This window comes from Antechinus flavipes, chromosome 5, assembly GCF_016432865.1.
Source record: "Antechinus flavipes isolate AdamAnt ecotype Samford, QLD, Australia chromosome 5, AdamAnt_v2, whole genome shotgun sequence".
Classification (NCBI taxonomy): Eukaryota; Metazoa; Chordata; class Mammalia; order Dasyuromorphia; family Dasyuridae; genus Antechinus; species Antechinus flavipes.
In genome coordinates, this window is record NC_067402.1 from 94,970,489 (window position 1) to 94,995,143 (window position 24,655).

At 33.2% G+C, this 24,655-nt stretch overlaps 1 protein-coding gene across 1 annotated transcript in view; it reads right to left on the minus strand.

Annotated features, from left to right (window-relative positions):
- The window catches only part of CNTNAP2 (contactin associated protein 2), a 2,126,697-nt gene that overhangs the window by 1,662,410 nt on the left and 439,632 nt on the right, over positions 1 to 24,655 (minus strand). The gene's annotated exons all lie outside the window — the stretch shown is intronic.

Consider the following 24,655-nt stretch of genomic DNA (forward strand, 5'->3'; position numbering starts at 1 on the left):
GACATTAAGACACTCCTCCAAAAACAAAAGAAAGGGGGAGTCACAGGTAACCCTAGAGAACTTCTAAATTTAACCCTTTATACTCTTGATTTTTGACAAAGATACACTGGCTCCGGCAGACAGGTTTTATAACCAACTGGAAGGGCAGTGTCCAGTGTGAGCAGCTCCACTATCTTTAGATAATCACCAGGTGATGTGGAGAGACCCAGAAAGTGGTGAATGGAAGGGACCAGATAGGCTAATTGCTTGGGGGAGAGGGTTTGCTTGTATCTCTACAGGTAAAGAAGGAATCAGATAGGTGCCAACAAGCCGTATTTGCCTTGTCCATTGCAGAGAGAGGGAGCAGATCCTTGAAATGAAGGAGAAGACCCAAGAAATATTGGGTGGTTCTGTTGCTGATTGTGCTCACCATTGAAAGAGCATGGCAGTTATGGTGTTTGACTCATGGACATCGAAAATTGTTGGATTTCAAAATCCTCAGGTGTTGTGATCTAGTTCAGATGGATCTGAATAGGTCCCTGTTCGGGCGCCCAAATGTGGTGGGCTTTTTCTTCTCAAAATGCAGCCAGGTGATAAAAGTTCAGATCTTTTATTGTCTCCAATATAGCCTGGTTAGCTTAGAGGCCTATCTCTCTGCTTGGTTCCAAGAGCTCTCTCCAAATGTCGCCAAATCCAAAGGTCTGGTCCTTCAGCCTCTGCCTCTGCTTTCTTCAGCCTCCAACCAGCTCCACTCTTCATGTCATTCCGGTGAAATCTCGACTTGTAGCTTCTTCACTCTGAAGAGCTTCCTTGACTGGCCCATTGAAGCTCTATTTATGCTCCTTCAAGAGAGGGATTGTGGGTTTTCTCCCATAGTGCTCTCTGGCCCAAAGAGCTTCAAGGGAGGTGTGAACTCATTGAACTCCAATGAGTAAAGGTGTGAACACAAGCCTTGTATTAATTAGTTCTACTTAGTACCTTGTTTCAGGTTCTGCCCAAAACATCTTCTTGTAAGATTAGATCAACTCTAATTAGTTAGCAGTTAGTAAGGATTCCAACACTCAGGAATCATTGGATTCTCTGAAATATAAGACTTGAAAACCCTCAGGAATCATTGAATTTTCTGAGAAATGATAAGACTGTTACAGGACTTCAAAATCTGCTGAAATCATTGGATTTCCTAACACATAAAAAGACTTTTTCAGGACTTCAAAATCTGCTGGGATCATTGGATTCCCTGACATGTGAAGCAATGGACAATAGATTGGTTTTGGATTATCTCTTGGCTGCTGAAAAAGGTGTATGTGTGACTGTTGTTTACATACCCTCCTTCTAAGACTTCTGGCAATCTTTTACAACACCATGTTGATTTGTAGTGTTTGTTATACTGCTACTTGCGTGTACAATTCATGTTTGTAACACTACATTGAGCCTACACTGAGTGAGGGGAGTGTCATAACTAATAGCCTCTGTGTTGTTGCTATGTGCTTGTGTAATACCTCCCATGCTCATGGATTTGTACATAATAAGACCCTTCAGCCCAGAAACCCACTAGCAACACCAACTTCCATTTGGTGCTTTTCATCTCCCTTCCTGAGATGTCAGGAAGGGCGTGATTGTCTCCTTTTTAGTGCTTTCACCTCCCCTCCTGAAAAGTCAGGGGATTGTGATCACCTTTTCGGTGCTTTCACCTCCTTTCCTGAGAAGTCAGGGAGGGTATGATCACCTCCCCTTGGGGGCTCTGACCTCCCTGAGGAGTCAGAAATGGCATGACTACCTGTGTTCTAAAACAAAACAAAACAAAACAAAAAAAAAGTGTGAGATATAACAGGCTGAAGCTCGAGTTGATGCACTGAGGTCCCAAGAATGTGAGACTAAATAGTAATTGGACCATACTCTATTAATATATATGCTTGGAGAAAGAATGGCTCCCTCCCATTCTTTATGCAAGTCCTGATGTGTTGTATAGGAAATGATGATTTTGGTGGGTGGAGGCAGAGGGGCAGAAAGAAAGCGGAAAGAAACTAACTGCTGGCTGGTTCCTGTTGCAGCTGCTCACATTGTGAATCCCCCTTCACCTCCAAAAAGAATAAAGATTGAAGATTTTTCCTTAACCTGAATTCCTGACTCTGGCTGATTTTAAAATATGCAGTCATCACAGAATAATAACTAATATTTATATATTTTAATTTCTTACATGTATTATGTATTATCCAAAGTGATTGTACCAATTGTCTTTGAAAACGTTTTTTTCATATTTTCCAAGCTTCAATTCTTCTTTTTCAAGTACACTTCAACAGGATGGGCTAAACTGTGTCTTTCTTTTATTCTGCTTAGAATACCTTTCACCCTAATGCAAATCTTTTGCAATGATGCTAAACCATGGCCATTGAAAGCAATACTGGTATGGAAAACACCATTTTAATTGGTTTTGTCAATATTTTCATTTCCACAGACTGTACTTTCAGGCTTTCCAAATGTACTTCCAAGTGTTAAACAAGGAGTTGCTATAGTTAGATAGAAAATGCCCAAATTTTGTTTTTCTTAATGGAAGTCTTTGCACTTCAGAATCTTCTGTTCCTAACAAGCTTGATCAAAGATAATAAAGCAGAGTAGGTTTCCAAAGCAATAAATGCATCTGCTAGGAAATCTTTGTTTTTTAGCTTTTTTGAACATAGTTTGTTGTTCTTCCTTTACATCAATAGGCTTTAGAAGTACTTGGACCTCTCTACTTTTACCTCAGAAATTGATTATCCTATTTTCTCATGGGGTGTTTTTTATAAGTTCTGGAATGCTTGTGTAGAATCAATCTATATACATTTATTAAGTGCCAACTAAGGAAGATATTAAAATATTCAAAGAAACTAGTCTAGTTTGGCTAAGAGAGCCTATCAAGGGCAAGGTATTATATATCACTGTGAGAAAAAGAGTGATGCTGGATTATAAAAGATCTTGGTGGCCAGGAAAAGGAATAGGAAATCTACTTAGTTGGCTATAAGGATTTTGAGCAGAGGAGAGATATGACCATATTTATGAAAAAAAAAGTTAAGACTTACAGCAGGGTGGAGCTTGGTTTGAAGTTAATTGAAGACAGAAGGTGGGAGACCTATTGAAGGATTATTGCAATGGTAGGGACAGAGTAATAGTCTCTGACTGGATGATGGCTATAAGAAAAAAAAATGCAGAATATTTGATTGTAGTCTGTTACACTTTAAAATCGTAAAGAGAGAAGCCTGCATTTAAAATGAGACCTTAGTAGGGGGTGAAAATCTCTTTAATTTAACACCTATAACTTCAACAAATGCTGCCTTTTTAATGCAATTGAATAATACTGAAGATGACATATAGTAGAAAGATGAGTAAGAATAGAATATGAATGTGTGTTAATGACAATAAGAATATTAATGCAGAAATGAATAAAACATTCATTTGAATGGAAAGAAATGTTTTTAAAAGAAAACCAGATGTATTTACTATGTAAATTTGCCTAAGTATTTTAATATATGCCTACATTTTTCCCTTTCAAAAAATCTTATTTTAGGTATAAGAACAATATTTACTTATATAAACTCTATGCTTCAAAAAAGCATTGTTTGATACCATTAAAAAAAAAAGTATTCATATTTTCTGCTTATTTTTTTTTAAATTTTGTGCTTTAGTGATGCCTTTTGCTTTTTAAATGCCAGTTCTTTCCAGATATACTCTTCTCATCCTAATCAACCTCATATCCATCTAGTGCTGCCTAATGTTGAGAGCAGCACTACACTGTACAACTTTATGTCTACCAGAATCTCATAAGGTACCTCAAAGAGGATAGAGAAATTCTCCTAAATTTCAATTAATTTTTAAAATTTCATTTCAAAATTATTATAAAATATATGCCTATAGTTTTGCAAAATATTTCTTTATAAGTCCATTTTTTTATCCCCATAGACAACGTTTTGGTAGATTAAGTGATTTACTCATTATTAAAGAAATATTATGTCTTTTAATCAGGATTAGAATCAAGCTTTATAGCTCAAAGTCCAGACTTCTGTCTACTATGATATGCTATATCTTAAAGACCTATTTCAAATTCTAGGGTCAAATCCAAGATGGAAGAGTAAGATTTCACTAATGGTCAGTCTCACTGAAGTGAAAAGGGTGATCCCAGCTAAGATGGTATCTGGGAAAGCCAGTGAAAGAGTCTTAATCACAGCAGATCAGAAACTGAGATTCTCAGTCCTGGCTCAGTAGGAAAGTAGACCAGTGGGACAGTCCCCACTTCCAACTCATAAGGAAAAATGGCCAACTAAGGAAACTAGGCTGTTGCCTGGAGAGAGCAGGTAGGGCTACACCCTATGAAGAGCAAGACACCAAACACAAGGGGTTTCTATGGTCAAAGGCAATACTTAGAGCTGCATAGGAAGTTTAGAACAGTGCCCCTGTATTTTAGGAGCAGAACTAAGACATAAAAGTCACAAAAGATGTCGGGAGAGGGAGAAGAGAAGTGTGATGACTGTGTTAGCACCCTGGATACTTTAGAATCAGCCGGAATCAGGATCAGCAAAAGTCTTTGATCTTTATTCTTTGTGGACATGAACAGAATGGCCACACAAAGTGAGAGGAATAGTGACATGAATATGCCAGGAGAGACTCTTGCTTTCTTACTCCATTCTGTAAATCCTGCCTCAAGCTCCCTATATGCCAAACAGATCAAACCTGCACAAAGTAATGGGCAGGGCCATTCTTTCTCCAAGCAGACAATTCTCAGATGAAGAAATTAAAACTATTTATAGACATATGAAAATACTCTCCAAATCATTATTAATCAGAGAAATGCAAATTAAGACAACTCTGAGATATCACTACACACTTCTCAGATTGGTTAGAGTGACAGGGAAAGATAATGTGAAATGTTGGAGAGGATGTGTGAAAACAGGGACACTGATACATTGTTGGTGGAATTGTGAACACATCCAGACATTCTGGAGAGCAATTTGGAACTATGCTCAAAAAGTTATCAAACTGTGCATAGCCTTTGATCCAGCAGTGTTTCTACTGGGCTTATACCCCAAAGAGATACTAAAGAAGGGAAAGGGACCTGTATGTGCCAAAATGTTTGTGACAGCCCTATTTGTAGTGGCCAGAAGCTGGAAAATGAATGGATGCCCATCAATTGGAAAATGGTTGAGTAAATTGCGGTATATGAATGTTATGGAATATTATTGTTCTATAAGAAATGACCAGCAGGATGAATACAGAGACTGGTGAGATTTACATGAACTGATGCTAAGTGAAATGAGCAGAACCAGGAGATCATTATATACCTCAACAATGATACTGTATGAGGATGTATTCTGATGGAAATGGATCTCTTCGATAAAACGAGCTAATTCAGTTTCAATTGATCAAGAATGGACAGAAGCAGCTATACCCAAAGAAAGAACACTGGGAAAAGAATATAAACTGCTTGCATTTTTGTTTTTCTTCCCGGGTTATTTATACCTTCTGAATCCAACTCTCCCTGTGTAACAAGAGAACTGTTTGGTTCTGCACACATATATTATAGCTAGGATATACTGTAACCTATTTAATAATTAAAGGACTGCTTGCCTTCTGAGGGAGGGGGTTCAGGGAGGAAGGGGAAAAATTGGAACAGAATTGAGTGCAAGGGATAATGCTGTAAAAAATTACCCTGGCATGGGTTCTGTCAATAAAAAAGTTATTAAAAAAAAAAAAAAAAGAAGACAGTTTTTAGGATGGATTCAGATTACCACTAGCAATGAGAGAAAACACTCTGCCATTTTTCTTTCCTCAATTATAGAATGTTAAGTACAAATTCTTGACTTCTTTATTCTTTTTGCCTAATCTTATAAAGAATTGAATGAAATGAACTTAAATTGTAAAAACTATACCAAAAGTTACATTTGATAGTCTTTTCCAGTGCAACTCAAAAGACTATTATGAATCATTGAGATGATATTTTTTTTTCCTTTCCTGAAATAATAAGTGATCTTTGTTGCATTACAACATTTATAAACCAGGTTCTACTTGCAAATATTAAATGATGGCTGTTAGAGTAGGAATTTAACTTGTTACTCTTTTTCCTATATAAAATATTTGGCTCTCATTACCTGAGACCAATAGACTAAATGGGAAATTGTAAAGTGAAATTAAAATAACCTTAAATTTGGTGAATTTATTATTTGAATTAATTGACATAAAAATTAAAGTTGGATTATATTTTGCTGGAGTAAGAAGGGAGATCTTAAAATCTACACCTTTTGTTTTATAGGTGTGGGTACTGAGAAGTGACCTGTCTTGTTCAAAGTCACAGAGCTATTAAAAGGATAGATAGGATTAGATCCCATGGGCTTTTGGATTTCAAATGCCTATAAGTACTTAATAAACAAAGGCTGAATGTTAAATAGTAGTTTATCAAAGCTAATTTTTTTCTGCTAAATAGCTAATTGTTGGATTATAGTTTTATATTTCCTCTGCACTGCTGAATGTTAAACTGTTCCTACTCTCTCTTCCACATGTCAAGCAAAATTTCTCAATTTTGGGGGTTGTTGTTCTATTCATCTATTTTTCACACAGAGTAAATGGTCACAGTCCACAATTTATATCCTATTACTGAATGTGGCTTTCCCTTAATTTGTAAGAATGATAAAAGAAAATGTGCATAAGAGAAAATATTAATTTAATTTAAATAAAACTTGCTATATAGTACACTTTTTTCTTAAAGTTTATTCTGTGCTTAAATTAAAACTCTCTTCCTTTATAAGAAAGTGTGGATTCCAACTATTTATATATATACACTTAGTTATTTAATTAGCACTGTTATATCATTAAAAAAATACCCATTCTCTTTATTTGCTATGAGCAGAGAAATTCAGAGTCCTTTACATTTCTGAAGAATGCTTCATGAGAGCTTTAAATAGATGAATTAAGAATAGAGAAAGGATATTTTTATAGTCTTCTCAGTATTTTTCTCCTGTTCATCTTTTTCTTCTTTTCTGTTCCCCCCCCTTAATTTTAAAATGAAAGTTATTGACATTTTATATACTACTCTCTAATCAATTGACTGTTTTAATGGGAGGCAAAGAGTGCATTGAGAAGGAAGCAGAGAAATTGGACATGTGCATTCAAGAGAAAACAAGCAATGCTCATCTTCTGTGAATACTGCTGCCTGAGATCACAGTGAAAATGTCAAATGTAAATGGAACTGTATTGGTCAGGATTAGTATTTCTTCTACATCATTTAGCAGTTGAGTTGCAACCCTTTTAGCAAATAGCACATGACTTCTTGTTAGAGGTTTTGCTTTGTTTTGTTTTGTTTTGTTTTGTTTTTTCATTGTACAGCAGGGACTTTGCTTTCTTTTATACAACATGGAACACTTTTGTGTAGCTTTTTCATTAGTAGAATTCTGACAAATTAATTCAGTTGATACTGGAATTTTAGTCTCTCATTAGCTTCTACTTAATATCACATTATTCAAGACTGACATATGAAAAACTAATGACTGACTAAAAGAAAAAAGAGTCAATTTTGTTTTAGCGATCTTCCCTATAGTATTTAAATCTATTTTATACATTATTTCACATGTTATAAGTATAATATTTAAAATGATTAAGGGAAATTTGTCATGAGAAGATCAGCTTAAACTTTACAGAGGCAGTTTGGTGCAATGGAAAGATTGACTCTGGAGTCAGAAGTAATGGGTAAAAATCTACTCACTTATTAAGCATTCATGTTATCTTGAGAAACTTTTTTTTTTTACATAACAGTTTTTGAGAAAGGAGGTATGACTTAATGAGGGGTTCTTCATATTTGTGTGTGTATGTGTGTGTGTTTGACAATCCGGTAAAGTCTTTGAGCTTTTATTAAAAAAAAAGAAAAATTTTAAATTCACTGACAAAAATTGTAAGCTTTATGAAACAAATGAAATTAGGAAAAAACAAAGATTGGTATTTTTTATTGTTCTTATCCAAGTTCATAGATTTCTTGGTCAAGGTACATAAACCTCCAAGTTAAGAATTCTTGAATGATATGGCCTTGAAAAGTTATCTTCTGGGTCCAGATTTATTTTTTGTAAAAGAATTCCTAATAGCAGCTTTTCAGTTATTTTCTTTTTTTGTTTCTTTCTTTCTCCCCCTATTTATGACTTTTAAGGTTGTACTCTGCTCCTGTGGTACAGGGGGTGTTGACTCATGCTTGAGTCACTATGAACCTTGCCTTTGACCAAAGGGGCCCTTGTGTTTGATGTCTTGTTCACAAAAAGAAGGTGGGTGGGTTCTCCTTGTTCTCTCCCAGGAATAACCTTGTTTCCCCAACTGGCAATTTGCCTTCTGTGCTGAGATTGGAAGCTGTCCCATTGATCTGCTCTGCTATTGAACCAGGATAGAGGATTTCAATTACTGATCTGCTGTAAGAAACCTCTCACTGGCTTTCCTGGACACCATCTGAATCTGGCTGAACAGCCTTTTCACCCCAGTAAAAGTGACCTGTCTTGAAATCCTTATAATATGTTTTGAGCTGGAAAGTGGTTTCATTCTATCAGAGTCTATTTAGAGCCTTGTTTTCATGTTTTTCAAGGGAAACTGGGAAAGTTGGTACATCTTCCTTTCTTCACTTCATTGAATCTGACTCTTGTTTCTTTCTTATTTATCCCTTTGTTCAAAAATGTTAAGTGACTACTAACCAGACTCTTAGCTTCCTTGATTACTAGAGTCCTGAGCGTTTGAGAAGAGTCTGTAGTCAATGTTCATCTAGTACATCCTATAGCAGGCCTTGAAAAAAGTTTTAAGTAGTTTCCTAGTAAACTATGACTATGATCTGAAGTGCACAGTGGTTTAGGTTGTGGGGAAAAGGTTAATATGGATCATAGTAACATAGATGTAAAACTAGTAGGGACTTTGGAGACAATATGGTCCATCCCCACATTTTACAAGTAAGGAAATTGAGATCTAGAGAGGTTCATTGATTTGTTCAATGCCATATAGGTACTAAGCATCAGAGGCAAGGCTTGAATCCAAATCCTCAGCTTCTAAAATAATTGCTCTTTTCAGTATACATGCATGCCTCCAATGATGGGTTAGATATCTCATTAAAGAAAATGATAACCTCAGTGATGGAATCCTTAAGGAACTGAAGTGAAATCACTTTGCTGTCTGACCCATGAGTTAAGCATATGAAGTTAGGGAAAGCATTTAGTATATTCCAAATTAAGGCCATGATATGGGAATTCTGTGTAATGAAAAAGACAACAACTCATTAACACCTTTCCAACTTGTGTAAGTTTGGTCTATTTCCTCCCATAAATAAAGGGAATTATTGAAGCTACTCATTCTATATAATTAAAACACCTTTAGACAAATTAAAAACAAAAGCAAACTAATTAGGTGCTGATGGTTTCCAAAAGTTACCATCATCAAAAGGTAACTTCGGTACCAGTGATTTCTGGCTCATTGGGTTTAGTTCTCTGTTGCATGCCCAGGAGTGATCTAGGAATATTCCTTTTCTCTCTTCAAACAAGTAGAAACACAACATTCAATACCTAACGGTGTCAAAAGGCCTCAATGCTATTAAGGAATCATGGCTCTTTCCTGAAAAATAAAAGGGCTTTTTGTCTGATAATTTTCATGCTTTCCCCAAATCCCATATTACTTATCTTTTGTTATGGATACCACAAGAACTCTGTAAAATTTGAGTATAAGGAAGAAAAACAGGGTAACTGATAAGTATATCATTTTCATTATTCAGAACCTAATATAGTATCATGCACATATCAGTCAAACAAGACTTGCTGAATAAGTGAATGAGTAATAGTTTTAGAATTAGTCACATTCTCTTCCTCTTTTTAAATCAATTATATTTCCTAGGTCTGATTTATTGATATTAAAAAATTACTTATATCTTGATATTATACCTATAATGTAGGGTTTATGTTTACATACAGTTTTATTGTTTTCTACCAAAATATTGATTCTTAATCAATGTGTGAAGCACCTTTCTTCAGGCTTATGGAGGATTATAAGATTTACAAAGGCTGTTTCAGTAAAGTAAAATAAGAGGGAAAATAAGACTCAATGCAAATATGTTTGGATTACCTGCTACTCTAGATTCAGAGTTATCATTTATATTTGTGGAAAATATGCTGAAAAAATAAAAAAAGAATAAAGAAGATAATTTCTACCAAAAGACTTCTGAATATCACCAAGAAAATACCACTCTACATATTTTCAGATTACTTGAAATTGATGAAATTTTATACTATTCTTTTTGTAAGTTATTTAATGTCTTTTAGAATATTATAATTTACTATACTGGTATTTTATTATTTTAAACATATCTCTATACCTATCTTTTTTCCCTTCAAAATTTCATTGCATTAGATTGATAATAATAAAAAATAAAAGGTCAAACAAGTTTCATTTGTTCTGACTGTTTTAGGCAGATAGATGTTCCCCTTTTCTATAAAGGTTAATTTATCTACTGATACAATAGAAGAGGACAGCAAAATGAAGTGCATTAAGCCCATACATTGTGTGGAGAGAAAGAATTTATCTACACTGCTAGAAGTAGTTATTTCCCTGATGAAGTTGAAGGATTTAATCCTATTCCTAATTCTACTGCATTAAAATCAGTCCTCAAAATATTATTTCACTTAAAAATTAGGGAAAAAAAATTATCTTCTCTCTTCTTTCTTTAGAAGAGATTTACTAATTCTTCTCATACTTTTCTACTATAATGTAGTTAGTTGATACATTGGTATACCTATGTTTTTATTGACATGGATGGTTCTTTCAGGGAATCACACTTGCCAACACAATTCCTATTTGTTCTATATGGTTTTCATCTTTAGAGTATTTTCCCATATGAACCCAGATCTATTGTACTTTCCTTTCTAATTTTGTCTTGATGATTAAGTCACTTCCCCAATAGAAGATATCCTTAAAAATTCCCTAGAGCCAACTTATACTACATTGTACTTTTACTGCCCTTTGTATTATTTGTGATTTTAGTTCTTTTGAAAAGATATTCCATGATTTGCAGATATACTGAAAATATATGCATAGCTTTAGAGATGGAAGAGACTACTAAGGAAATCTAAAATAGCAGATCATTTTACAGATAAACAATAGAAGTTAATGGTATTAGAGAGCTGTGGTTTTGAGATAGCAACTTATTTGAGATCTAAGAGAGCACTATACAAGTGGAGGATAGCATAATGTAGTGGAAAGTATGCTAGACTTGGAATTACAAGATGAATTCAAAACCTGATTTGGTGTTAAACACACTTATTTCATGCTTAACCTTTCTGACTTCACTTAACCTATCAGGGGCTCAGTTTCCTTATGTATAAAATGAGGGAGTTGGACTAAAATCTAACCTAGTTTCCAACTTCCCAGTTGGCTATATTTTACTCATAAAACTCCTGAATGTGGTTAGAAATAGAATAAATGCAATTGAGAAATATTTTAAAGTAAAAATACACAAAAGATAATGTTAATTTGTAGTTTTCTAAGGCAATATGCCCTGCAGAGGGATCATTTCAGTTTGGCATTATTGTACTAGAGAATCTCTAATGATCTTTGCATTCTAAAGCTATAATCCTGTGGATTTCCCTGATAGGATTCAGTCCAATTGCTTCTTCCTACTTAATTTTATGCCTAAAATTTCAGCCAGTAGTTACCTCTACTTATAACCAATGTGCCTATTGAGTGATTGCATTCTCTGTCCATTAGGGTACATATTATAGTAATTGCAGAATAAAATTTTCATTTATTTTAATACTTATGTTTAGATCAATCTCTTTTGTAATTCCGTGGATTACTTTAATAGGAATTTTTAGTTCTATGACCATCATGTAATTAGTATGATATTGTACATGAAAAAAAAAAAAAACCTCACTATAAATAGGGATACATATATTTACGTTTCATGTAGAACACATCACATGACTGTGGTGAAAATGCATTTCCATGTTTTATGCTTCATTACAGGACAGTAATTCATTTATCAGCGAATATAGCTAAATTCATAGTCATCTACTTTTGAATGTATTTAGGGGGAAGAGGAACCTCTATAAAACTTTGTGAGTTACTGAGCAAGTAGTGATCTACTTAGTAGAAGTTTCTTCATTTGGAATCTCCTATGTCAGTAAATTCACTGGTGTGGTTCAAAAAGAAAATGGAAAAAAAATTACTTGTGTGATAAGCCTTGTCTGAAGGGAGACTTCAAGACTAAATTTTGTTCTACCAAGTCAAGAGATTATTTTAAATGAAATAACAGTCACTATCATATTATATTCTCTCAACTTCTCATATATATATACATGTATATATACATACATATATACATATAATATATATGTAAGTGTAAAGCTGTAGTAAATGTAGTAAAGTTGTGTGAAATGATTTATATAATCTTTCCTACTCTCTAAAATGGTTCATAGACCACAGTCATGTAAGTTTTTATAGGGTTGAAAAGCAAGTATATAGTTTTATATTAGGTTTTGTTCAAAGGCATAATTTGATCCCTTCTTCTTCTTCTACTTTTCTAATATCTTACTTCTCTCACATATTCAGCAATCCATTGACACTAGTTTCCTTGCTATTACTTGCACAAGATACTCTACCTGCAGACTGCTGCATTTCCATTGCCTGAAATTTTCTCACTCTTTATTTCCTATTTTCCCTGGCTTTCTTCAAATCCTAGGTAAAATCTCACTGTTTACAAAATGCCTTCCTTGATTCTCTTTAATATCATTGTCTTCCCTTTGTGACTCATTGTCTTTAAGAATGAAGAACAAACAACTTCTGTGAACTTTGATCATTGAAAGGGCAGTTGTCTCTGAGCAATCCATTGAAGACCTGGACTTAAAAATGTCTAGACCTTTGATCACATCCAGGACCATCTCTAGTCATTCTGATTTATATCTAGCCATTGAACTCAGATAGTTCTGGAAGAGAGAATGAAGCTGGAGATCCTGTATGGCCTTCCCTAACTAAAATACAAATTCATATATATGTCAGGGCATCAATTCCCTAATTTCATGGTTATCTTCAAGAACAAAGGACAAACAACAAGAAGAACAAAAAATATACCCAATTTACTTTGTAGGATCATGTACAGTAATAATAATTGCAGGAAAGATTGATTTTTCCTTTCCTTATAATCCCAGTGTTTTACACTTTGACTAGCATACTATATATATTTTATAAATATGGGGAAAAACCATGCATATCTAAAATTAGTACAAACTACTAGCACCTGGATAAGTAAAGCAAATATTAAGAATTTATTAAGACTTAATTTGTGTCTGATATTATGCAAAGCATATAAGATATAAATACAAGCAAAAAGTTTGTCTCTGCCCTAAAGAATCTTACATTCTAATAGGTAAGAGAAAACACAAAAGTGAATTGAACTTAGGGATGGGTCTGGAGAGATACTCACTTGGGAGCATGGGTGCTGAAGTGCTTAAGAATTTAACAAATTCTTATGAAATTGAATTGAAACTTTCTATGACAACTTTTTTTCCCACTCAATCTTTAAATAAGTGAATTTAATTCTCCAGAATAGGGAGTATCAACTTCTCAATAATTAATTAGTTGGATAAAGCAAATGCTCATAAATAATGAGACCATCACTGATAGTAAAAATAACCCATTACATTAGTAAATTCAGTCAACCCTTATTAATTTAATTTAAAAAATAGAACACTTCTTATGTGTTTCATTTTGTTTTTGACTTAATCCATGAATTAAGCTAATTCTTCTGTTTTAAGTGCACATGAATTTCTACTCATATTTGTTTATACCCTGATCCCTTTTCGTGTAGGTTTTTTTAAAATCTCTTTAACATGTACTAAAATAACATCATGTTTTTTCTACCTAAGAATTTAAAGAGATTTCACATGTAAAATTTTGTTTCTGTCATTCTATGTAATAGGGAGGATTGAGTGTTAGCATTAAAAATTATAGGACAATTTAAGAATAGGACTGCTAAATGACTTGTCCTAAGTAGTATGACTAGAAATACAATTATAATAATACAAAAATAAGCACAACTCTCAGGCAAGCACTACTTGTTTTCCTTAAGAGTTGCTTAAAGTGGTTTCTATGAGGTAAAAGACAGAAGGCAGGAAAAGCATTCTCTTTTTTTTCTGTAATAACTGCTTAAATTTTAACCAGAAGGGATCATTTGTGGTTTACATATATTTTTCAAATACAATTAAATATGTTTTAACAAGAAAAGAATAAAGGCAAGAAGAGAATCAGTTTTGGAATAGTCATATAACCCTTCTGCTATTTAACCTCATGTCTGTTCATACTTAAAGAAATTCCCAATATGACTCCAATCCATATAGTCTTAGGAGATAGATATGTAGGGTACTGGGACTGAAATTAGGAAGATTTTGGTTCATATCTAGCCATAAACACTATAGATATGTGACAAGTCACTAATCTGTATTTTTCTGTATATTTCTTTATTTTTTATCCTTTCTAAAGTTTGGATAATAACAGCATCTACTTCTCTAGGTTGTCATAAGTATCAAAGGAAATAATAATTGTATAGTGCTTAATTATTACTGATTTATTTGAATGGTAAAAATAATCAGCATCAAATTAGTTGAAAATTATGAAAAAAATAGTCATCAAATCATATCTTCTGAGATCAAATATAAAATTTGTCAGCTGCCAAATATAAAATTCTCTTACAAGTTTAACTTAACTATTTCATTTTTTTTCTTTTTCCAACCTTAAAGCTGAAGTTTATTTCCAACTACACTTTTCACAACTCTACCTATTCTCTTAAATATCCCTTTCCCTTTTCTCTAATGCTTTTTATTAAATAAATTTACCACAACACTCCTGAGTGTAGCCTGAAACAGATGAAAATATAGTTGGGAAATATTAAACAAAACAAAAAATAAAATAAAATAAAAAACATAGGGATCATTATATAAGCTTTAGTGGTTTTCTATTTGATTTTGATACTACAATCTTAGATCACACAATTTATTTATTATTTGGAATTTTCTTGTTTAGTCAAATCTTCAGCCTACGTTTTTGTATAGTGGGGCTTTGCACCAGTATCAAGATCCTGCTTGCCTGTTTGTTGGTCTTCTGTATAGTGTTGTTTATCAGTTAATATTATCTTGTTGGGAAGACTTGTCAACATTTCTGGTTTCTGGATATTTCTCTTGGTGTCCAATATAAGTTTTGGCCTTCATATATCTATCTTTTCCTTGAAAAATATCTATTTGTGACTTCTGAGCCCTTGTATTTTTCTGAAAAGCTTCAATCATATAAAAGAGAGTCTGATAGTTCAAAGCATGAAAAGTCTTTGGAGAATAGAGAGCACATACTTAAAGAATCTCAGCAGTGTTTACACCATGTGTTCAGGGCTATTTACAGCTTTTAAATAAAGCCTTGATGTCCTTGTTTGTTTCAAGAAAAATCTGAATCATCAAAGGCTGCTTTTCCTTTAAACACTTCCTGTCTTGGCTTCATCACTCTACTGAAGGACAAATCCAGTTCTATTCTACTTTCAAAGTGATCAAGCAGATCTTTTAATCTACAACCAGTCTCATAAGGAAGCTGACAAAGTCTTAAACTATTATAGTGATACACAGTTCCATTAAACCAGAGAAATAAAATACTTATCAGGTCTGCACTCTGGGAAATGCTATCCAGACCAGCTGGCCCCTTACTCAATAGGATGCTGCATTGTCCAATGAGCTCTCACATGTCCTAGACTTTCACATATAAAACTGCAGAACTTGCCTTTCTTTCTTTGTTTTTCATTCTCAAAGCAGAAGAAAAAAAAATTTTAAGGGAGGGATTAGGAGCAACAAAAAACTTCTACAAGACTTTGCCTCTTACAGGATAGAAATGATTCAGAAGGGAAATAGCTAAAGTCCAACAGTTTTAGTTCTCCACTCAAATGAATCAACGTCTTTTCTGCCCCTAGTCTGTTTCTATTTCATTCATCAAGCTTCCAAGGTGAGATACTAAACATGTTACCAGCAGCTGATTTCTTCTACTAGTGTCTTCTTAAATCTGCTCTTTTCTTAATTTCTCTTCCAATGTTGTCTTTACTGTCTACACTGGCTCCAATCAGAGTCTTTTGGTGATAACAATCACTCATCTTTCTCTTGAAAGGTAAAACTCACAGAATCTTGTTCTGTCATTCACAAAATGATCCTTTCTGATATAGTCTTCTTAGATTCTGTAAATGGTTATTTAATGACTAAGGGAATATAGTGCTCTGCAAAAAAAAAAAAAAAAAAAAAAAAACAAGTTTTCTGCCTTTATGCCATATGAGTTTTTAAACAGTCTTTTCTAACAGCTTTTGTTTATCTTCATATTTTAATGGAAAAATTATTTCTCTTGGAATATGGACTTCATAAATTTTTACATAAGGATAAATATTGTTTTTATCCTTTTCAGATACCAAACTATTTAGATAGAAAAGAATTTTTTTATATTTTTGATAGGTTAATTTAATACTTTCTTTTATATGAGTTCATTTTTTTTTGCCACTGAAGCTTATTTTATATTCCTTTTAGCAAGCAAACTACTTATATATAAAAGGAGGAGAATCTAAAAGTGAAGAAAACATTTTATAAAATAAAGATGTGAATTATTATATTTCAGAAATATTTTGAATAGTATGACATAATATAAAGAGAACCAGTAACATATAAGATTACCTGGGTTCAAGAACTGTCTGTGGTACATTATAATAAATGATTCTCTGCAAGGATGTTTACTCTTTATTTTTTATTTTGCAAACCAAGTACTAACATAAATCAGAAGAGTGAAAAAAGAAAATTCCCTTTATCAACAAAATCATAGGTAATATCAGGGAAAAAGGAGTGGAAAGAAATTTGCTGAGAAGTTTTCATCTTTTTCTGGTAGCACAAACAAGAGAATCATGAGGTATAAATTTTCTCCTCAAGGAATTTTTATTAAAATTTAGAATAAAGCCATATAAACCAATTTGAAATTGCAAACAGGCTGCAAATGTTGTAGGTAGTCAAAAAAAGGAGGGCCATTTGAGTAGACTGGACTATTTGTAAAATTCTATGCTTTGTGGGATTCCAAGAAATGTTTGCTGCAATAATTAATGAAAATGCCTTTTTATAACATTTATTTTTTTTAAATTTAGTGAATTTAGTGAAATTTAGTGAAGAAGTTACACTTTCTGTTGACAGAGACTGAGTAAACATTTAGTTGATTCTGTGACAGAAGCTTTTCAAAACCTTCAAGTCAATGAAATTGGACCAAAAGCAATTCTGGAAGTAGTTAGAGAGGGATGGACAAGAGCAAATGTGTTGAGCATGAGTTAATATTAAGAGTTCTAAATGGATTTAAGCTCAGAGAGAATCAGCTTTAAAAGAGGAGCTATCCTTTTTCAACTTGTTTTTTAACAAGTAGTTAATTAAATATCAGAAAGATGGGATGGTTTTCCTTTCAGTATGCTCATTTTCTTCTTCAGAAAAACTCACAATATTCTTTTTTATTTTATGGAGATATATCTGGCAAAGTTAAATTAAAAAAATGAGTTAAATTAGAGACTATGCATGATATCATTAATTATGTTTTTTTGTTTTTATTTTTTATTTTTTTTATTGTTTTATTGTTTTGAAAAGTAAAATTATATTTGAGTGTAATTTTTTTAGGTAAAAAAGTTCTTCAAATTCATTCTTCAGACCCAAGTATACTAGTCTTAAGATCAGATAACCTAGGTTCTAGTTTTGGTTCTGTTACTCTGTGAACCACAAGAAGTCATCCAACTTCTAGGAGTCTTAGTTTTCTTATCTGTCAAATGGGGGAAATAATATGGGATACTTATGTCATGGGATCGTGATGAGGCTAGAACTCAAGCCACTGATTACTAAATATATGTGCTATAAGATAAAACATTGGCTTTTGATGGATTTATGTGCAATCTACTACACAAATCTATAAATTAATCAGGTTATTTGCCACATTTCTGCTCTGTGTTCTGTGTTAAATGTGTGAGATTTAAAGATTAAAAACAAACAAAATTATGTTCTCAATAAACTTGTAATCTCAATAGAAAAGTAATTTCTGTATATAGAACACATTTCCCCTCTCTGGGTCTTCCATTTTCTCTTACTCAAAGTAGTTGGAATATGTGATATTTAAATTGTTTTATCATAAGAAAATTCTTTTCAACACCTTTTAACATTAAATATTAAAATTAGCCACACTTCTGTATTCAGCGTTCTTGTTGTTTCTTATGATAATAGTAATAGTTTATCATTTAAATTATACTACAATTTGTCATTTCTCAGTGTGTGTGTGTGTGTGTGTGTGTGTGTGTGTGTGTGTGTGTTTGGTAGAAAATTTGTATTAGAGATATTTGATATGCATTTTTCTTAGCTGACCATATCTGCTAGTCACCTGAATGTACTACTTATATTTTATTTGTTCAAAAGTATTTTTTCCCATTTCATGTAATCAAAATTAGTTTACATTTTTATAACTGTCTCAACTCTTATTTGGTTAAGAATTTATCACCTTATGCTTCAAAGATAAGATTTTCTTTTCATGTAATTTTTAGGGTTTATGGTATTTAATATTCAAATGATATATCCATTTTAAGAATTTTTAGAATATAGTCCCAGCCTGTCTTAAGAGTTACTCCTTTCCTAGGTTTTGTTCCAGCAACTATTATAATTATGAGAATTCTTTGCTAAGTAACTTATTTATTTGAATTTATCAATACTAGATTACTGAGTTACATTTTCCCCAAAAAAATCTCCTTGCCTAATCTGTTTCAATAGTCTATCTTTTTAAAATCTTTTTTCTTCCTTTGTTAAATGAATATTTTAATTTTAAACAAATACAAAATGGAAAAAGAAAAAAAGTATTGTGATGTGCACAATAGAACATGGAAAGATTCAAAGTAATAAATTTTCATTTCTAGAAAGTTTATATAATAAATACTACGCATTGTATTCAGAACTGTCCATCTTTTCTTTGCTTCCTTGTAGGTTTCTGTTCCCTGCTGTGCTTTTTTTACTTTATTCTTTTTCCCTCTTTCCTCCCGACCACTGCACCCAAGCAAGCTTGAGTTAATCTCAGATATAGCTATATCTATGTACATATACATATATTTATATATATTTATATATACATATACACATTTGTATATGTGTATACATACACATCCACTTGCTAATGACAGTTTTAAATATATAGTGTACATTTCATATATAAAGCAGAAACAGTTTCTCATTATTTACTCCCTCAAAATTAATCATTGCTATTTATTTGATATTTCTCTTGAGTCTCATATGTCAAATTTTCTATTAAGTTCAGGTAATTCTGTAACAAAATCCTGAAAGTCTAACGATTCACTGAATGCCCACTGTTTTTCCCTTCAGATTATACTAAACTTTGCTAGGTTCAATATTTTTGGTCACAACCCTGGATCTTTTTCTCTTCTATATATAGTATTGCAAAACCTTTGGTTATTTAACATTATCCACTGTTAGGTCTTCTCTGATTCCAATCATGGATCTCCTTTATCAAAATTGTTTTTTCTTGTTATTCCTAATATTTTCTATTTGATCTGGGGTTTTGGAATTTAGTTATGACATTCAAGTGGGATTTCCTCATACAGCCTTTTTCAGATGGTGATCACTAGATTCTTTTCTTTTTCTGGTTGTAGCTTTCAGGTAGTACAGTGACTTTTATGTTTTCCTTCTGGATGTGTTCTTTATATATGTTGTTTTATCTTACATGTTGTTTCATATTATCTTTTATTTTTTCATTGTTTATATTTTGTTTTTTTCTTGTTATTTCTTTTATACACACACACATACACACACACACACACACACACATTCCATTAAAAAAAAATTATTATGTCTTATAACTTCACTGGCTTCCTTGTGCCCAATTCAAGTTTTCAAATAATACTTTTCTAATTGGTTGACATTCTTTACATAATCTTGTTTTTCTTTGATCTTATTATTTTTAAGCTTTTTTTCCCCTCCATTTCAATTGATTTTTAAAGTCTTAAGTTTTTCTATAAATTCTTTAGTGGCAGGTGACCATTTGACATGACTCTTTGAGGAAGGTGAGGCTTTTTTTTTAATTTCAGTATCCTCCTCTAAAGATAAACTTTGTTTAATCTTCCCTATTCCCACTCTAACTTCCTATATTTAGGTTCTTTCTTCTTTGCTTGCTCATTTTGTAGCAGATTGTTGGTGGGATCACCTCTAGTTCTAGAATATGGAGGATGGTGGCTCTGGCCTCAAGTCATCCTTCTTTTTTGGTCTCTCATCTGGAACCCAAAACCAAGAACTCCACCTTCCTGTTAGTACCCACCGCCAGAAGCACACCTGCCCCAATGCTTCCTTCTTGCCACAGGACTAGTCTTGGCAGAATAAATGGGCCTTGTGTCCTTTGTCAGCAGAAGTTCCTTCAATCTTCCATGAGTCAGACACTGTCTAGGAGATGAAAATTCCTGTGAGGCTTAGCCTACCTCTCAACCTAGCCACTTGCTGTTTCAGCAGAGCTATACTGGAGGTATTTACACTTTGCTGTTATCTCTCTTTGTATCTTTACAGATTGTCTCAGGAGAACCACTGTTTCCTTTTTACTCTTATTTGTTTTTAACCTCTGAACATAAAGCTTGAGGCACAATTGTGCCTTGTAGGGGATGGGGAAGGAGAGGAGAAATCTGGAAAGCTTAGAATTTTCTGATCTGTTGTCATCTTTCTGTAATTCTTTTCCTACCTTACCCTATTTTTATACAGCATGAAATGCTTTGATGAATTGCTTCTTTACAATCTATTTTGGAATATGGAAATGTTGCTTTTTTTTTTTTTTTTTTTTTTTTTTACTATTTATCTTTATATTTTAGATCTTCCATTTCTCCAAAGGATTTGGGAGATCTCTTTTTTGATTTCTTATTTTCACTTCAAGCATGGAAATGAATATCCAAGGGATGCAGAAATTTAATTCAACGTTATTTATTAAGTACTTCTTGTGAACATGACACTCTACTTAATGCTGGGTATAAAAAGAAAATAATTAGGCAGTGCTTTCCCTTAAAGAACTTAATTTTACTTGAGGTAGGAAGGAGAACAGGAAAGCAAAGAGAGATAAGAAAATACCAAGGATGTACAGGATAACTAAAATAAAGCAATTTAATCGATATAGTTCTGTATGTGTGTTTTACTTTGTTGGCTCAGTCAAATCATGATTATTGATTATTCTTAATTATTATACTTAAGTTGTCATTTATTTTAAATGATTTAAAGTCATTTCTAAACTTCCAGATATATGAATTCAATGCACAACCAAATAACCTACAGCATATAAAAGCTGAGAGTTTATTGCTTTGGACACTTGATATGCAAAATTATTGTGTTTTTTTTAAACAAAGCTTTTTATTTTCAAAATACATGCATAGATGCATAATTTTCAACATTCACACTTGTAAAACATTGTATTCCAAATTTTTCCTCTCTCTCTCTTCCACCCTGTCCCCTAAATAGCAAGTACTTGAATATATGTTAAACATCTACAATTCTTTTATACATAATTCCATAATTATGCTGCACAAGGAAAATCAGATCAAAAAGGGAAAAGAATGAGAAAGAAAACAAAATGCAAGCAAACAACAATAACAATAAAACTGAAAATATTATGTTGTGATGTACACTCAGTACATCAGTCTTCTCTCTGGATACAGATGGCTCTCTCTATGACAAGACTATTGGAACTGGCCTGAATTACGTTGCAAAATTATTAGTTTTTTTTTGAAAACATACTGAGCATCAGAAAATATATACAAAGTTTTAGACTGAAGCAATTAAGAAACAAAAAAACTATATATATATATATATATATACATATATATATATATATATATATATAATATATATATATATATATATATATATATATGTATGTATATGTAAAAGAGCCAAGGAACTGTTTCTGCTTTTTATTAAACCATTTCTCTTAAAATAGGAGTCTGTTAATTAAGCTATTTTATAGTTCTTTAACTGAGCTTATTTAAATAGCTGCAGGCTATCTACTCCAGCTTGGAAATGAATATCCAAAGGGATGTAGGAATTTAATTCAGCAATTATTTATTAAACACTTTCTATTTGCATGACACTCTACTTAATGATGGGTGTAAGAAGATAACAATTAACCAGTTGCTCCCCTCAAAGGACTTACATTTTACTTGGGGATTAGAGGAGGAAAAGCAAGAGCAAACATATACATAGATAAGAAAATACAAAGTCTGTACATAATAATTAGAAATCATAGAAAATCTTTTTAGGAGAAAACATTCACAACTACTTGGGCTTCAAAAGTCATGTGTCAAGAGGTGAAATATGAGCTATATTCTGAAAGAAGTAAGTTAAAATTTTAAGGCAAATAGATACTATGTTTCCCTTCTTCCTTCACACTGAAACAAGGATTATGAATGAAATACTGATGGAGACTACAGCTGTAATATTGATTTTAATATCACTGAAGTACCTTCAAACATAAATAAAACTTAAAGTACATGGGCAAGGTAATTAAGATCTCTCAGGAGTCAGATAACTTGGGGTATGTACTGGCCAGAGGTGATAAAACTTTCTCTCTACAGCAATATATGATAAATGCTTAAATATGTTTTATTTACAGAGTGAATTTAAATTCACAGATGGACAGTCCACTAATGGATTTTGGAAAACTCAAGACTTTTTAAGAGTTCTTTCTTTTGCTGTAACTCAAACCCCTCTTAGGATGAAATTAAACATGGATCTGAAAAGAGCCTTTGTAGTGTTCTCGCCAAAATGTAGTGTTATCAGTTATTTTCTTGAGGTTTTGGAGCAGCCTTTGTTTCAGTAGAGTAATCACCACAAGAATAGCCAGGTATTAAAATCCAAAAGTCTTTATTGTCTCCTTTGCCTGGTACTCCCGTTAGCTTTCTCGTAGCCTTCAAAGGGGACTTAGTTTCAGTTGAGAAAATGCAGGAGGACAGCCTCCATGATGGTGTGAGATGGGATGAATGAATTTGGCTCTCCTTGGCTATAAGAGCTTGAGCTCCTGCCTCCAGGTCTTTTCTTTCCTCTGGTTCTGTCTCTGAGCCTCCTAGTCCCTCAGGAGAGCCACCAAGGAGCCTGACCGAAGATTGAATGAATCTTAAACAGTCCTTGCTGGCTATTATATACTGACATATTATATCATACATGTGAATCTTGTAGAACTATATTAAGTACTAAGTACATGTGCTGAACTAGAGAACTATTAAGCACCATGCTAAACTAGATAACCATTATATTTATCAATCCCACTGACTTAGCACCTTGTAAGAATCCTTGTTTCAAGTTCAGAATTCTGGCCTATAACATCTCCCACTTTCTTTTGTTTTAGAACATAGGTGGTCAGGTCTTCCCTGACTTCTCAGGGAGGTGAGAACCCCCAAAAAGAGGTGATCACACATTCCCTAACTCCTCAAAAAAGGGGTGAAAATATCAAAAAAAAAGGAGGTGATCACACCCTCCCTGAAGTCTCAGGAAGGGAAATGAAAACACCAAAAGAAAAGGAGAATCAAACGAGATTAATAGGTTTCTGAAGAGTCTCACTTGAAACAGGAAGACATAAATCCATTAACATGGGAGGTATTACAAACAAACAACATGAATCAATGTGAGGAATTATACATGTCCATAAGTCCTAGAAATAGTCCAAAACCAATCTATTGTCCATTACTTCACATGTGTAGGGAATCCAATAATTCCTGCAAGTTTAAGGGAATCCAATGATTCCTGCAGATTTTGAAGTCCTGCAATATTCTCATTATCAGCCATGCTTTTTCAGTGTCAGATGTTTCTAAGGTCTTTGTTTTTAAGGTTTCTCTTTTTATGTCTCTATCCAATGGACAAGATGAATATGGCTTATTGGCACCCATCTGATTCCTTCTCCAGCTGTAGAGATACAAGCAAACCCTTTCCCTCAAGCAGTTAACCGATCTGGTCCCTTCCATTTACCACTTTCTGGATCTCTCCATATCACCTGGCAATTATCTAAAGATAGTGGAGCTGCTCACACAGGACACTGCCCTTCTGGTGGGTTATAAAACCTGTCTGCTAGAGCCAGTGCATCTCTGTCAAAAATCAAGAAGTTAATAGTATAAAGGATTAGATTTAGAAGTTCTCTAGGGTTACTTGTGGATGCCCCATTCTTTTGTTTTTGGAGGAGTGTCTTATTGTCTCTGTTTCTCCTCTCTTCTACTGCCTGACCTTAAGGATTAAAAGGTATGCAGATGGTGTTTAAAATCTTATACTGTGCACAGAAGTGTACAAAATGATTAGAAGTATATGCAGGTCCATTATCTGTTTTTATTGCTTGTGGTACACCCATAATTGCAAATTCTTGCATAAGGAATTCAGTGACCACTCGGGTTATCTCTTTTGCTGCTGATATTGCAAAAGTAAATCCTGAAGAGGTGTCTACTACAACATGGATAAAAGACAGACAACCAAAAGATTTATAATGGGTCACATCCATTTGCCAAATTCATTGGGTCTCAAACCATGAGGGTTCTTCCCTGGAGGGAGTATAGGAGAGTGGAAAGTAAAACAAGTTGTATAGACTTTTACTATGCTCCTAGCTTCCTCTTTTGTTA